Raw genomic sequence first — 12,628 nt, 5'->3', positions numbered from 1 at the left:
GCCTGAAAACACAGTTAAGGGAAAAGAATTGAAAAGTCTATAATCTCACTGTTATCATTCCCTTTTGATATATCTTCTAAAGTTTTTTCCTTCCCTACATATATATAGTTCTAATATTTCCATCATAAATTGGGGTCATTCCATTTTACAACTTCTTTTTCCCCTTAGTAACATATAGTGAACATCTCTCCAAATTAGTAATTGTAATTCAGCATTGTTGTGCTGATTATATAGAATTCTATCTTATGGTTCATAACAATTTACTCTATCTGTTCCCTGATGCCAAGAATTCTGCATGATTCCAATTTTAGCTAAAATTAACATCCTTAATGCTGAAGATCTCTGTACAAATTTAATAATTTCTCTAGTATAAATTCCTAAAGGTAAAATTTGAGGTCAAAGGAAATGTAAGATTTTTTTTAAAGGCTTTTGAACTACATTGACAAATCATCTTCCAGAAAGAACAAACTATTTACATGCCCATTAGAAGTGTAGGAGAGTGAAAAGAGAGGGGTTTTACTGTAGAGGAAATATGAGCAGTTTCAAATATGTATATTTTTAAATGCCTATAGGATGCATCAGTAGAAATGGCAAATAAATAGTTGGGAAGGAAGGAACTAGATTGTAAAAGAAAAATCCTGCTTCCTATCCCTATTATTTCTCTTCAGCACCATTTCTTCACAGCTCTTAAGCCGTGAAAGGGGGCTGGAAACAGTAATACCCCAATAACAGTAAACTCGTCTAGCACCCAGATTTTGTGGTTTCTAAATACCATTTTTCATGAAAAAGATTCAGAGTTCTTTAGAAGAATGACTATCCCTAAGACTGAATAGAAAAAGTAACAGAGGAGCCTGGAACAGCTTTTTGTGCCAGAACATAAAGGCAGTTTTCAAAGAATGATGGTCATGTTGAAAGGACACAAAAGCCAGGCTGACAATTTAGTACCAAAACAAATTATGATAATAAATAATATTAGATTAAAATCCATCAAATAAAATAGGAAGCCGTAAGTTCATACTGACATAAAATTAATGAATAAATTGAAAGTTTGATGATTAACAGTGTATTTACAAAGTCTCAAAGCAACCTCCCATAAATATTCATGAATTACAAAGAGGAGAGAAGTAACTTTACAGTGGAGGAGTCTGAGAGACACAAAATTGATCAAGTGATCAAAAGTAACATCATCAATAATGGGACAAATTTAAATCATATGCCTCTCAACACTGTAGTAGGAGGAATGCAACATCACTTCTGGAATATTCCAACAAAGATGTATAACTGAAGTCTAATCATGAGGAAATATTAGTAAACCAAAAGTGAGAGGGATTCTACAAAATAATTGGACTTGTTATCAAGATTGTGGAGTCAAGGAACGATGGAGAAACTACTCCAGACTGAGGGAGATTAAAAGATGTGACTTGATTCTAGACTAGATCCTGCTGCATAAAAGAATTTATTGGGACAATAAGTAAAATTCAAATGGGGTCTGAGAGTTAGATGGCAATAATGTTGATATCCTGGTTCTGATTATTGTATTTTGATATGAATAAGAGAATCCTTTTTTGTTTGTAGAAAATACACATTAAAGTATTCAGAGCTGATTATGCATCATGTCACCAATTTACTCTCATATAATCAAGGTGAAAAAGGCGTTCTTTTTAATGTTCTTGCAACTTTTCTGCATACTTGAGAAAGTGAGATGAAGGGATAGAGTGAAAGAGAAAGACGGCGAGGCAGACCAGGGCTAGGATCACCCGTATGAACTTGGTAGCATGTAGATCCTGGTCTAAGCCATGCTGTGGAGTCCAGAAACTGCCTGGGTCCTCCTGCTCAGTCTCTAAATTAATCCTAATGAAGACTGGGATGTATACACTAAGAGCCTAATTCTACAGTGGGGTCTTGGTTCCCCTCTGAAGACCTACACCCTAATCTCCAGAATTTTCACCCATTGGCAACAGTGGATGAGACACCTCAAACCAAAAACTTAGCAGCCACCTGACTTTAAGTATCTTAATCATCTGAAAATACAGGCTGCCCCACCCCACCCACCATACCCCCCTTGAATGTCTGTGCAGGTCCAGAAGAAGCTTGAATATGCCAAAGCTTTTATCCCATTCTTTGCTGGGGCCTCAGCTGCCTTCCCAGAGAAGCCTCCATTCCCAGACTGAAATGAAACAAATGGATGATACCTCTGAAGTAGAAGTAGGAAATGTACATGGAAGAAGAAGAGGATGAACAAGGAAAGTGTCGGGAGGGGTGATGGGGCAACAGCATGCTGTGCAAAGCAAGGGAGGAGTTCCAGAGAGGACCAGGGTTCAGCAAGCTATGGAAGTACAAAGTCTTTAGATGTGACCTTTGGGAGGTAACTGGTGGCAGGCATCTTCCATAGAGTCTGGGGCAGAAGTCAACCATGACAGATGTTGGGTGGGATGTAAAGGCATTTTTCAAAGAAGGACAGAGGTGAGAGAAAGTTGCTTAAGACAAAAAAAAAATAAAATCAAAGATTTGAGGGACATGGGGAATCCCCGTCATGTTAGGTGGGCTTACCAAAAATAACAATGAACTGAAAATAATAGTATGTGAAAGAGTGGTCAGGGGATAGAATTAAGAGGACAGGTAAAAACTTTATCTTAGATAGCAGAGACTGTCTGAGACCCAAAAGGCAGAGAAGTGAAGAATAGGTAAAGATAGTGATTTTGAGGCAAGAAAGAAGTGTGGTGACCAGTTGAGAGAGTGTAAGACTGGGCACCACAGGCCAACTGACCTCTGAGAATTCAATGTCAGGGTTCCAGCTGGGTGATCAAAATGGATGCTGTGATTAATGAGCCCACTATCCTGGGGGTGGGCCAAGGAAAGGCACAGTGCCTTGTTTACATTTCCACCACCAGTGTGTGCAGCACAGTCTCTGAGGGGGTAATTACCAGAAATGAGGTCACTGATGAAGGGAATCCTACCAGAGAAGATGAGAAAGTAGAGAAAGTGATCAAAGGAAATACTGGAAACCCAGGAGAAAATCTTGTCCATGTGACCAGAAAACATAGCCAACAATATTTACACATTACATATTTACATTAATGCTTAAAAAGCATTACTTTTAATAGCATAATGGGAAACAACCAATATGCACCGGCAAGGGGATGGCAACAAAGTGTGACACAGTCATATAATGGAATACTATTCAGCAGCAAATATGAGTTAACTATGGCTAAATGCATCAATTCAGATGAATCTGAAAAAGGTACGGCACAAATAATTACTCTGTGTGATACTATTCATACAAAGTCCATTCATGTAAAATTATAAAATATATTCATAAATATGCTTTCAAACAGTAATGAAAAACAAGAGAACCAAAAAACATAAAAGTCCTTGTAGGGAGGATCTAACCATCAGTGAGGGCGTGGAGGTGCTTCATTATTTTGGCAAACATTCTACTTCCTAAGTTGGGTAAACGGATCCAGAAGTATTTACTTTATTATCTTGTATACCCTACATACATTATATTTTATTTTTGTATGCATGAAATATTTTATGAAAAAAATAAACACAAGCATTGAAAAGGGGGAGAGTTCCCAAGGATTGTCATATGAGATCCTGAAGACCAGGTTACTTACTGCTTAGGGATCTAAAGGGATCTAAAAATTCTGGTGTCCAATTCCCAACACGTAAAACGACCTCACAAAATTGGAAAGCTATCTTTCAAGTTGCAAGATTTCAGGTAGAACTTAGAGTTCTCCCTGCAGCAAACAGAAAGGTGCATGTAATAAACTTGCAGAGAAAACAGTCTCTTGAGAAGAGAGTCAGTCCTCTAAACAATAATCTCAAAGTGACACCAGGAGGGAAGGAATACAGCAGCCCCACCTGTCTGAAGGTGAAGCTTGAGAAATCCCACAAAGGAAATCCTCCATGGGGACTGTCCAAGTTCCCGTTGAGGTGAGGAAAGAGGAAGGGTTCCTCCTGAACAAATCTGGGGACATAGATTTGCTCACTGTAGAGTCATGGAATGCTTGGCCTTGAAAAGAAGGGGCGTCAGCTATGCTGCTTGGGTTTTGTAAAGACCTCAAACCATTCCAGGGGCAATATGGAGATTTGCTTAAATCCTACATGCTTACTTTTCCAAATGAATTCACACAGGACTGGAACTTCTCTCTTCTCCCTGCTCTGTCTCCAAAGCTGAACTCACTGCAAAAGGTAAGTCAGCCAGGTGCAAAGAAAGGTGCAGTGAGCATGCTCAAAATCATGAGGAAACTGACCACGGAGAGTCGGAATTGAATCAAAGACACGGCTTACAACAAGCTCTTGAGAAGTCACCCCCTAAGCTGCCAGGCCCCACGCTTCACCTTTGCCCCCACTTCTTTTCATTGCCAAGATCATCAGCTCCAGCAGTGAAGGGCTATCTGACAGTATGGCACAGCTGGAGGCCCCAGGATGGGGCTGAAATTCACTGAAGGCACTTGACTACAAATAAATAATAAAACATGAGAGAAAGGTCAGGCTCTAGGAAAGCACTCCTCATAAATCCTCTTGATCCTGATTGCTCCATCTAGAAACAGATTAAGTGCAAAATACTGATTTTAAGTGGAGTCCAGCCAAAAGTTATACAGTTTGAGGGCTTTCTGGAAGGACCATGTGCTTTGAAAGAACTCAGGTTAGGAAGTACAGTGCCGGCGAAAGATCCTAGACGGGGAGGGAAGGCAATTTCATCAACCAAGTAGACTATTCCAAATCTATCTGTAAAAGGGTATCCTTTCTGTTGCAGAGTGGGTGCTAAATCTGATGGTGCAGATGGTATAGTCATTGGAGGGTACTGTGATATCATAGGTTTGCTGTAATGGGTGGAGGTTTGTGTTTTGTTTTGTTTTGTTTCAAGACAGTGTATTCTGTGAGATGAAGGGGACAACAATTTAGGGTCACAAAATACAAAGTAGTTTAAAGTTTGAAGGCAGAAAGAATTATGCATTACTTTGGCCATTTCCCTGAGCCACTCAGTCTGTTTCTCTTCTCTGTGAAATGGGGACAATCAGGGGATCAATGTCAAAGGATATTGTGAGGATTAAATGAGATGATTTATATAAAGACCTTAGCATGATGCCTAGAACATATTCATTGCTCCATAAATGTCGCTTATCCATCATCACCAGGGTCATGATCACCATCATCATTCGCTGCGGTCAACAATACAGTCTGTAGTGTACTAGGGGCAAAGAAGTTGACACAGGCCATGAAAGGACTTATTCATTTGATGGAACTCGGTAAGTTTATGGAAAGCTAATAAGGTTACCTAGAAACCAGTAGTAAGAAGAAGGGCTCTAGGGCCTGAATAGTGACTTAGAGATATCTGTCCTTGGATAGCAGGACAAAAATGGACTGACAGACCGGCCCCTGGGTGCTGAGGAGAATATGAAGTCGCTATGAGATCAGTCATTCATTCTTCCATCCAGTAAATATCTGTAAGCATCTACTCTCTGCTCCAAATACCAAGCTCTGTTCTTGGTCATACGGGTGTAGTGCTGAACGAGCAAACAGCCCTTATCCCCGCGAGCTTACTGAGAAAGAGCCAGGAGCTGAGAGAGGCAGGCCAAGACCTAAAAATGTGCCAACAACCAGGGGTAGGGTATGGTTATCATGGGATATGCGGGCACCTGTTAGAGCTCTCTGCTCTTTCAACGAAGTCCTTTGGATGGGAAATCCAAGAGCAGGATGGATGGAAAAGTAAAGAAAGACTTTAGAGCCAGTCGGACTAGGTTTGAGTCTTGATTTAGCCTTGCTGTGTGCCTAAGGTCTCTGAGCAGTTCCCTTGATTTTCAAGAAACACAGTAATAGTTTCCCTCCAGAGTATTGTGAGGATTAAAAATGAGATGTCAAAGATTTAGCTTCATGATTAACAGATACTATGCGTTCAATAAAGTAAAACTACTATTTTACTTATGCAACTTGTCATTATTTCCTCATTTATTTCTTTTAATTTCTAGTAATGTTCCTTTGAAAATATCAGCCTGTCTCAGCTGGGAAACAGGAAGGCACAGACATTTGCCCACGAGTGCAGGGAGCCACGTGTGGTGAGATAGCATGTGCTGACAGTGAGGCTCGAGGCAGACCCCCTGGAGGAGAATTTCAGCCTTGGATGAGGTTGTATTTTGGTGACAAGAGGACTCCTCTTGGGTCCCAGGAACCAGGCTGGGCAGGACAAGAGGTCAGAAGCACAGACACACCGTGATAAAGTGTACACTAGTACAGTCTTCACAGGGGACTTGCACACACAATGTCCCACTTGATTCTCCAATCAGCTTTAGAGGAAGCTCTTTTGTCTCCTATTACACTGCTTGCATATAAGAATCATTACCTTTATTCTTGCTGCTGTTGTTGCTTAGTACTTTGCTGCTCATGTTGTCAGTTTCTTTTTTTAATTCTTGGAAAATACACATAAAATTTATCATCTGAACCATTTTTAAGTACAGTCATGTTGTTGTGCAATCATTGCCTCTTTTGAGTCTCAATGTCCCATGTCTGGTGGAAGCTAGACTCCGGTGTCAGCACTCTTGCCGCCCCGTGCATGCTAACTCCTAGCCCTGGGGATGATGCTGCATTCTGCTCTGCACCTTTGTGGTGTGTTTCTCTCTGCATAACAGAAAGTGGTTTGGGCATGAAGGTAAGTGGGGGCTGCTATGCTCCTCACCTTTCATCTGGTGCACAGTCTATTTGAAATTTAACATCTTTCACCTGCTTCTGACACACATTTACCAGGATATGACTCAAATCGAGCTCCACTTGGCTAACATCTGCCTTTCCAGTCCTGCCTGACTCGGCAGGGAAGCTAGTATCTGGCAGAGGAAGCATTGTTGGGTTGCTGTTCCTGGCAAAGGAAAGCAGGATTTGCTGCCTAACATAGCAAGGGACGAGGCAGGGCTCCTAGTTCTTTTCCCAAGGCCTCTGCTAACGCTCTGTGGGGTTTTTCAGGAAGTCACTTTGTGCTTAGCTATCTGTCAGGAATAAGAATAACAAAATCATTTTCTGTATAGTTCTTCTGTGGTGACTCATGCAATCAAAAATACTTTCAGGTCCTCCAGATTCAAGATGTTTGAGAATGGTTAACCCTATTTTAGAAAAATGATCTGATTTTTAATTATATGATATCATTTGTGTGGATTTAGTGCTTAGTAGGTGCCAGCCACTGTGCTAGGAATCCATGTCCCTGGATGACCCAAAAGATGGTTCTAGGGCCAGGCTTTATCAAGATAGATGAGAGATGGTGAGCTCTCTGGGACTCTTTCCAAGCACCATCCCCACTAAGTTCCTCAAGGGCCAGTTAGACAGGGATGCTCTCAGGACAAACAGATCCCTTAATATTGCCCAAGACTTCAGCCTCGAAAGCTGGACTAGCCCATACAGGAAGTTCCCTAATTCCTTTTGCTACTCTTATTTAAGGCTGGGGTCTGGAGAAAATGATGGGCCTCCCTTCTATGCTCTCTTCCCCTAGTGCAGAATCATGGCTCCTCAGCCTGTCAGCCCCAACAGTGGGAAGTACAATGGGAAGCCAGAAAGAGGCAAGGAGCAGAGACCAAGCCACTATGAGATGTCACCCTTCACTCCTCTCACCAATACTTTCCTTCTGACCCCAGGGGCTCTATTCTACCCTCACTTGTGTTGGAAAGCCTCCTCCTCCCCTGGGACTAGGAGGCGGTCCCCATCTCTGTTTTGAGTTTGTAACCCAAAATCTGCTATACCTATGACCACAAGATGCCTAGAGGATTATGGGAAGAAATTTGGGTCTCCCCACATCTAGGAAACTTTAAGAAGGGGGCCTTAGAAACACATCCTTATGGTTCTTTTCCCTGTAGTTTCTCAGTGGTGAGCTGGGGTGTTAGCAAATAACAGGTGAGACATTTTTTCATTTTGTCTTGATTGCAAGACAAATGTTTTCGGTTCAGGGATAAGAATTTATCAAGGTCTATAAGTTGTACACTAAATGCTCACAGATTATACAACGTCAGCTCAGAGAAGAGATATCAGGTCTAACTTTCTTCTCATCACATCAGTAAATGGAAATAAAGCCACTGGATTCCACTCATTCCTGGCCTTGGATATTATCTATCTCTGGTTTCTTTGGCAAATTCTATCCTGATTTTCATACCTAAATCAAGTACCCACGTCTCATCCTGCTAAATATCTAATGAAACAATGGGCTTTTCTCTGTCATCTCAGACCCTTTGCCTTGTTTGAGAGTTCTCTCAGGATCATTCACCATGTGATTAAGTCAATCTCATGAGAGCATAGAGCCCTAAGCCTTTGTACTGCTCACCAGTTATCTGCACAGATAGTCACAACTCAGAGAATGTCCCTCACTACTAAAGAAGACCATTCTGGGGATCCCTGGGTGGCGCAGCGGTTTGGCGCCTGCCTTTGGCCCAGGGCGTGATCCTGGAGACCCGGGATCGAGTCCCACGTCGGGCTCCCAGTGCATGGAGCCTGCTTCTCCCTCTGCCTATGTCTCTGCCTCTCTCTCTCTCTCTCTCTGTGACTATTATAAATAAAAATAAAAAAAAAAAATTTAAAGAAGACCATTCTGCTTGGTCCACTCATTATCTTATTATTAGATCATAAAGGATCCAATATGCCTGAATAGTAGCAATCATAAGAAAAACTTAAGAATTTAATCTTAAAGGTTAACATGGAAGTGAAGCTACCCCCTAAATAAATAAATAAATAAATAAATAAATAAATAAATAACCGATTCTTAGGATATGGAACATAGAACATAGAAGTTATATCAGCTGTGCCACCGTCTCCTTCTTAGCATACCTGGAAAAGGCCTTTATTCAGTTTTGGACTTATCCTCCAAGAGAATTGGGTGGTTGCTTTTTTTTTTAAGATTTATTTATTTATTTAAGAGAGTGAGAGAGCACAGGAGGGGCAGAGCAAGAGAAATTTCACTGAGCTTGGAGCCTGATATTGGGCTTGATTTTAAGACCCTGAGATTAAGATCCTGAGATCATGAGCTGAACCGGAACCAAGAATTGGACACTTAATCAACTGTGCCACCCAAGGGCCCCAAGAGTTGTTGATAATACGTAGGAATTACCTGAATAGTTCAGTTGGTTAAGCAACTGACTCTTGATCTCAGCTCAGGTCTTGATCTCAGGGTCATGGGTTTTGATCCCTGAAAAAAGAAAAAGAATACATAGAAATCATTGAGAAAACAAGACATGTAGCCTTAATTTAAAAAGTAGATAATTTCTTGAGGTGGCTACTGGGGCAAAAGCCATGAAAGAGATCTTAAAGATTTATCTTATGAATGAGAGCAGAAATGGAACTTAGGGGTAGATACCACATTTCTGCCCCATAACAGAAAAGTTTCTAACAGAATTGTCTGAAAATTGAACTGGTTGCTCCTTGTCTCTGACAGTATTTAAAAGCCATTAGATGACCACTTGGTATAAAGACCACTTTCATGTTGGGAGGTAGGCCTAACTAAATGACATCTAAACTCCATACTAAAAAAAATAAATAAATAAATAAATAAATAAATAAATAAATAAATAAACTCCATACTAACTCATAGGGTTTTTTCTTTTTCCCCTCATCTTATGGATAAATGGAGAGTTGTCCTGGCTTACTCATAAAGCAGTTCCTCCAGGAGGAAGCAACATTTTCAAGATGGCAGCTCTAGGAAAACAAAGTTTCTTGGGATCACTAGTGGAGATTGGCTAGAGGCAGAGGAAGAAAAATTGAGATGGATCTATTAACAGAAGAGGGAAGAAGACACATTCCAGGGGAGGAAATCATGAGGCATGCAGATGGAATGTGTAGTTCCCAAGAGTTTGAGTGAGTTTTGATGGTCTGGAGAGGAACTTTATGAGGGAACTTTCTCCAATAAAACGAAAAGACAAACCTCATGGAGGAATTTACTGCTCATAAACCAAATCCTGAGAATCTAACCATGGAGAGCTGGAATCAACCTGAACTGCTATTCCATGTCATTGGGCACTTGCTAGTTATTTTTGCCTCTGAATAAGAGTGATTGGTAGACTCCCTGAAGCATCCTTCTGTCTACCTCTAGGACTCCTTTCTTCCCTTACCTTCTATATTTATTTTCTCTATGCCCAGAAACCAAATGAGAACTGAGGAGCAGACCACCATAGAAAACCAAGACTCTGAAGACTGCCATTTGCCTGGGCTTTGCATGACCTGTTCCAATGGCTGACCCATCTTACCCTGACTAACCCATCTTACTCACCAAAAGGAGTCCTCTTGCAAAGTTGTGATGTGGCTTAGGAATTGGTCTTTCCTTGGGGCACCTGGGTGGCTGTCAGGAGAGCATCTGACTCTTGGATTCTGCTCAGGTAGTGACCTCAGGGTCGTGATATTGAGCCCAGCATCTGTCTCCATGCTCAGTGGGGAGTCTGCTTCTTTCCCTTTCTCTCACCCTCTCCTTCTGCCTCTCCCCCTACTTGTGCTCTCTCTCCCCTCTCTCTAAAATAAATAAATCTTTTTTAAACGATTGGTCCTTCCTCCATTGCTGATAAACCACTAACTCTACTCTTAGTCTATTTCTTACATTATAGTTTGAGAATGGATGCTCACAATACGCTCAATTCATTATTTCATATCTTAGAATCATAAAACAAGAGTCAAAGAGTTAAAGTAGTTAAAAGAGTGCTGGGCTTGGAGGTACACCGCCTGGATTTGAAATCTCTATCATTTGCTAACTGCTGACTTTGAACGAGATACTTAACTTTTCTGGGCCTCAGTTTCTTCATCTGTAAAAGGAAAACTATAACTGTACCTACTTCATAAGACAGTTGTGAAGCTTAAATGATGTAATAACAGTACACTATTCAGCATAATGCTTGACATTCAGGAAGTACTAAAAATTTGTGATCTACTATTACATTGTCTTAGAACTTGAGAGATAATGGTCAACACCTACCCTGCTCACAGTGCTTGATTGCAGATGAGTAGTTAATCTGTTCCTGTTGTTGAGTTAAGGCTTTCGTGGGCCCCTGTTTTTAACCTCATCCATATCTTAGTTTATAGGAGAGTAAAAATCTATTATTATTATTATTATTATTATTATTATTATTATTCCCTGATGTTATAAGAGAACTGCATCTTCATTTCATGTTGATTTTATCTGGTATTAATTATTTTTTACAAAAGGCTTTAGTTTGCCCCTTCTCACCTCTTTCATGTAAGTGCAAAAAGGCAGACTCAAAAACTAGAAATGAAATTTGGGTTTCTGCAGGTGAGGACCTGGGAAGACCCACACTTAGTGACAGAGCAGGACAAAAAATTAGTCCTGTTCTTCTTACATTATTCCAATAAATTTGTTTATTAAGTGTATTCTTAAAGGTATGTAAGGGATTATTTGTTAAGTGAATGCACATTTCTCCTATACACATAAATGTGTGTTTTATACGTTTGATACTGTCTTTAATAACACAGATATACAAAGCCATACATATGCAAGCATGTATTTTTTTTAAGATTTATTTATTTATTCATGAGAAATACAGAGTGAGAGAGAGGCAGAGACATAGGCAGAGGGAGAAGCAGGCCTCTGGCAGGAGCCTGATGCAGGACTCGATCCTGGATCCCAGTATCATGACCTGAGCTGAAGGCAGCCGCCCAACCGCTGAGCCACCCAGGTGTCCACAGCAAGTGTGTATTATCGACTGAGTACAATCCTTACTATGAACATTCCCATAAAACCTGCCACAGCAGTCTCCGGCCAACTCTCTCAACCGCATGGCTTAGAGACAGAAGTGAACCCATGGGTCTTCCCCACCATTAGGTCAGAACAAGTCCACCAATAACTGCAAGATCTGCTGTTTCCTTCTTATGGTCTGGCTTAGCTCCAGGCCTCGCTGTAGGAGACGAGGCAAGGGAGATTCCTAACCTTGTGCAGAGCTATGCAGAGGGCTGAGGGGCCAGGGCTTAGCTTTTCTGTCCAAAGAAGGATCCTATTTCAAAGGGTAAAGCAGGCTTTCTTACCTAATATCTGCAACTTTTCTCAAGCCCTATCTCCCCCCCTAAAATTGCCAAGGAGTCTCAGACAAGCTCCTGAAGTTTTAATCATTCATTTATTAAACAAGTCTCCACTGAGAACCCAGCAGTTATCAGGCACTAGGGATGCACTGGGGAGTAAAACCAATCCAGGCCAGAGTGAGGAGACAATAGGAGCATCTGGAGACAGTCCAGGCAAAAATGTGAAAAGAGGAAATGTCTTAGTTATTGTTTTCCAGGCTTTCCCCTTCCCAGATCACTCCCCCTCACCCTTGCTTCCTTTGCGTTGTAACGAGCTCCCTCAAGCTTCTCTTGGTCTTTTATCTCTTCCTTCATGAAAACCTGATTCCTGGGGAAATAATTTGATTATTTATGTATTTATGTATTTATGTATTTATTTATTTATTTATTTATTCAACAACTATATGTTGATCACCTACTAGACAGCACCTGCCATGTATTGCAGTAGGTAAGCTATCAGTCATTGAAAGCTTCTCTTAGGAGTGTTTGCATTTCAAGTCTTTATAAAAATTCTTTCATACTTTGTTTACTGAGCTATAATTTACATACCATAAAATTCATCCCTTACAAATACACAATTCAGTGGTTGTTTGTATATTCA

General features: G+C 40.8%; 1 long non-coding RNA gene across 1 annotated transcript in view; it reads right to left on the bottom strand.

The window, feature by feature from the left end:
- Positions 1-12,628, bottom strand: part of LOC140625693 (uncharacterized) — a 236,830-nt gene that overhangs the window by 97,986 nt on the left and 126,216 nt on the right. Inside the window, exon 3 of the long non-coding RNA XR_012025024.1 lies at positions 9,083-9,160. This is a non-coding gene — a long non-coding RNA (uncharacterized lncRNA). The remainder of the gene's footprint in view (positions 1-9,082; positions 9,161-12,628) is intronic.

Source organism: Canis lupus, chromosome 3, assembly GCF_048164855.1.
Source record: "Canis lupus baileyi chromosome 3, mCanLup2.hap1, whole genome shotgun sequence".
NCBI classification, from domain to species: domain Eukaryota; kingdom Metazoa; phylum Chordata; class Mammalia; order Carnivora; family Canidae; genus Canis; species Canis lupus.
Note: the sequence above shows the minus strand (reverse complement) of the source record. Positions and strands in the feature narration are given on the sequence as shown.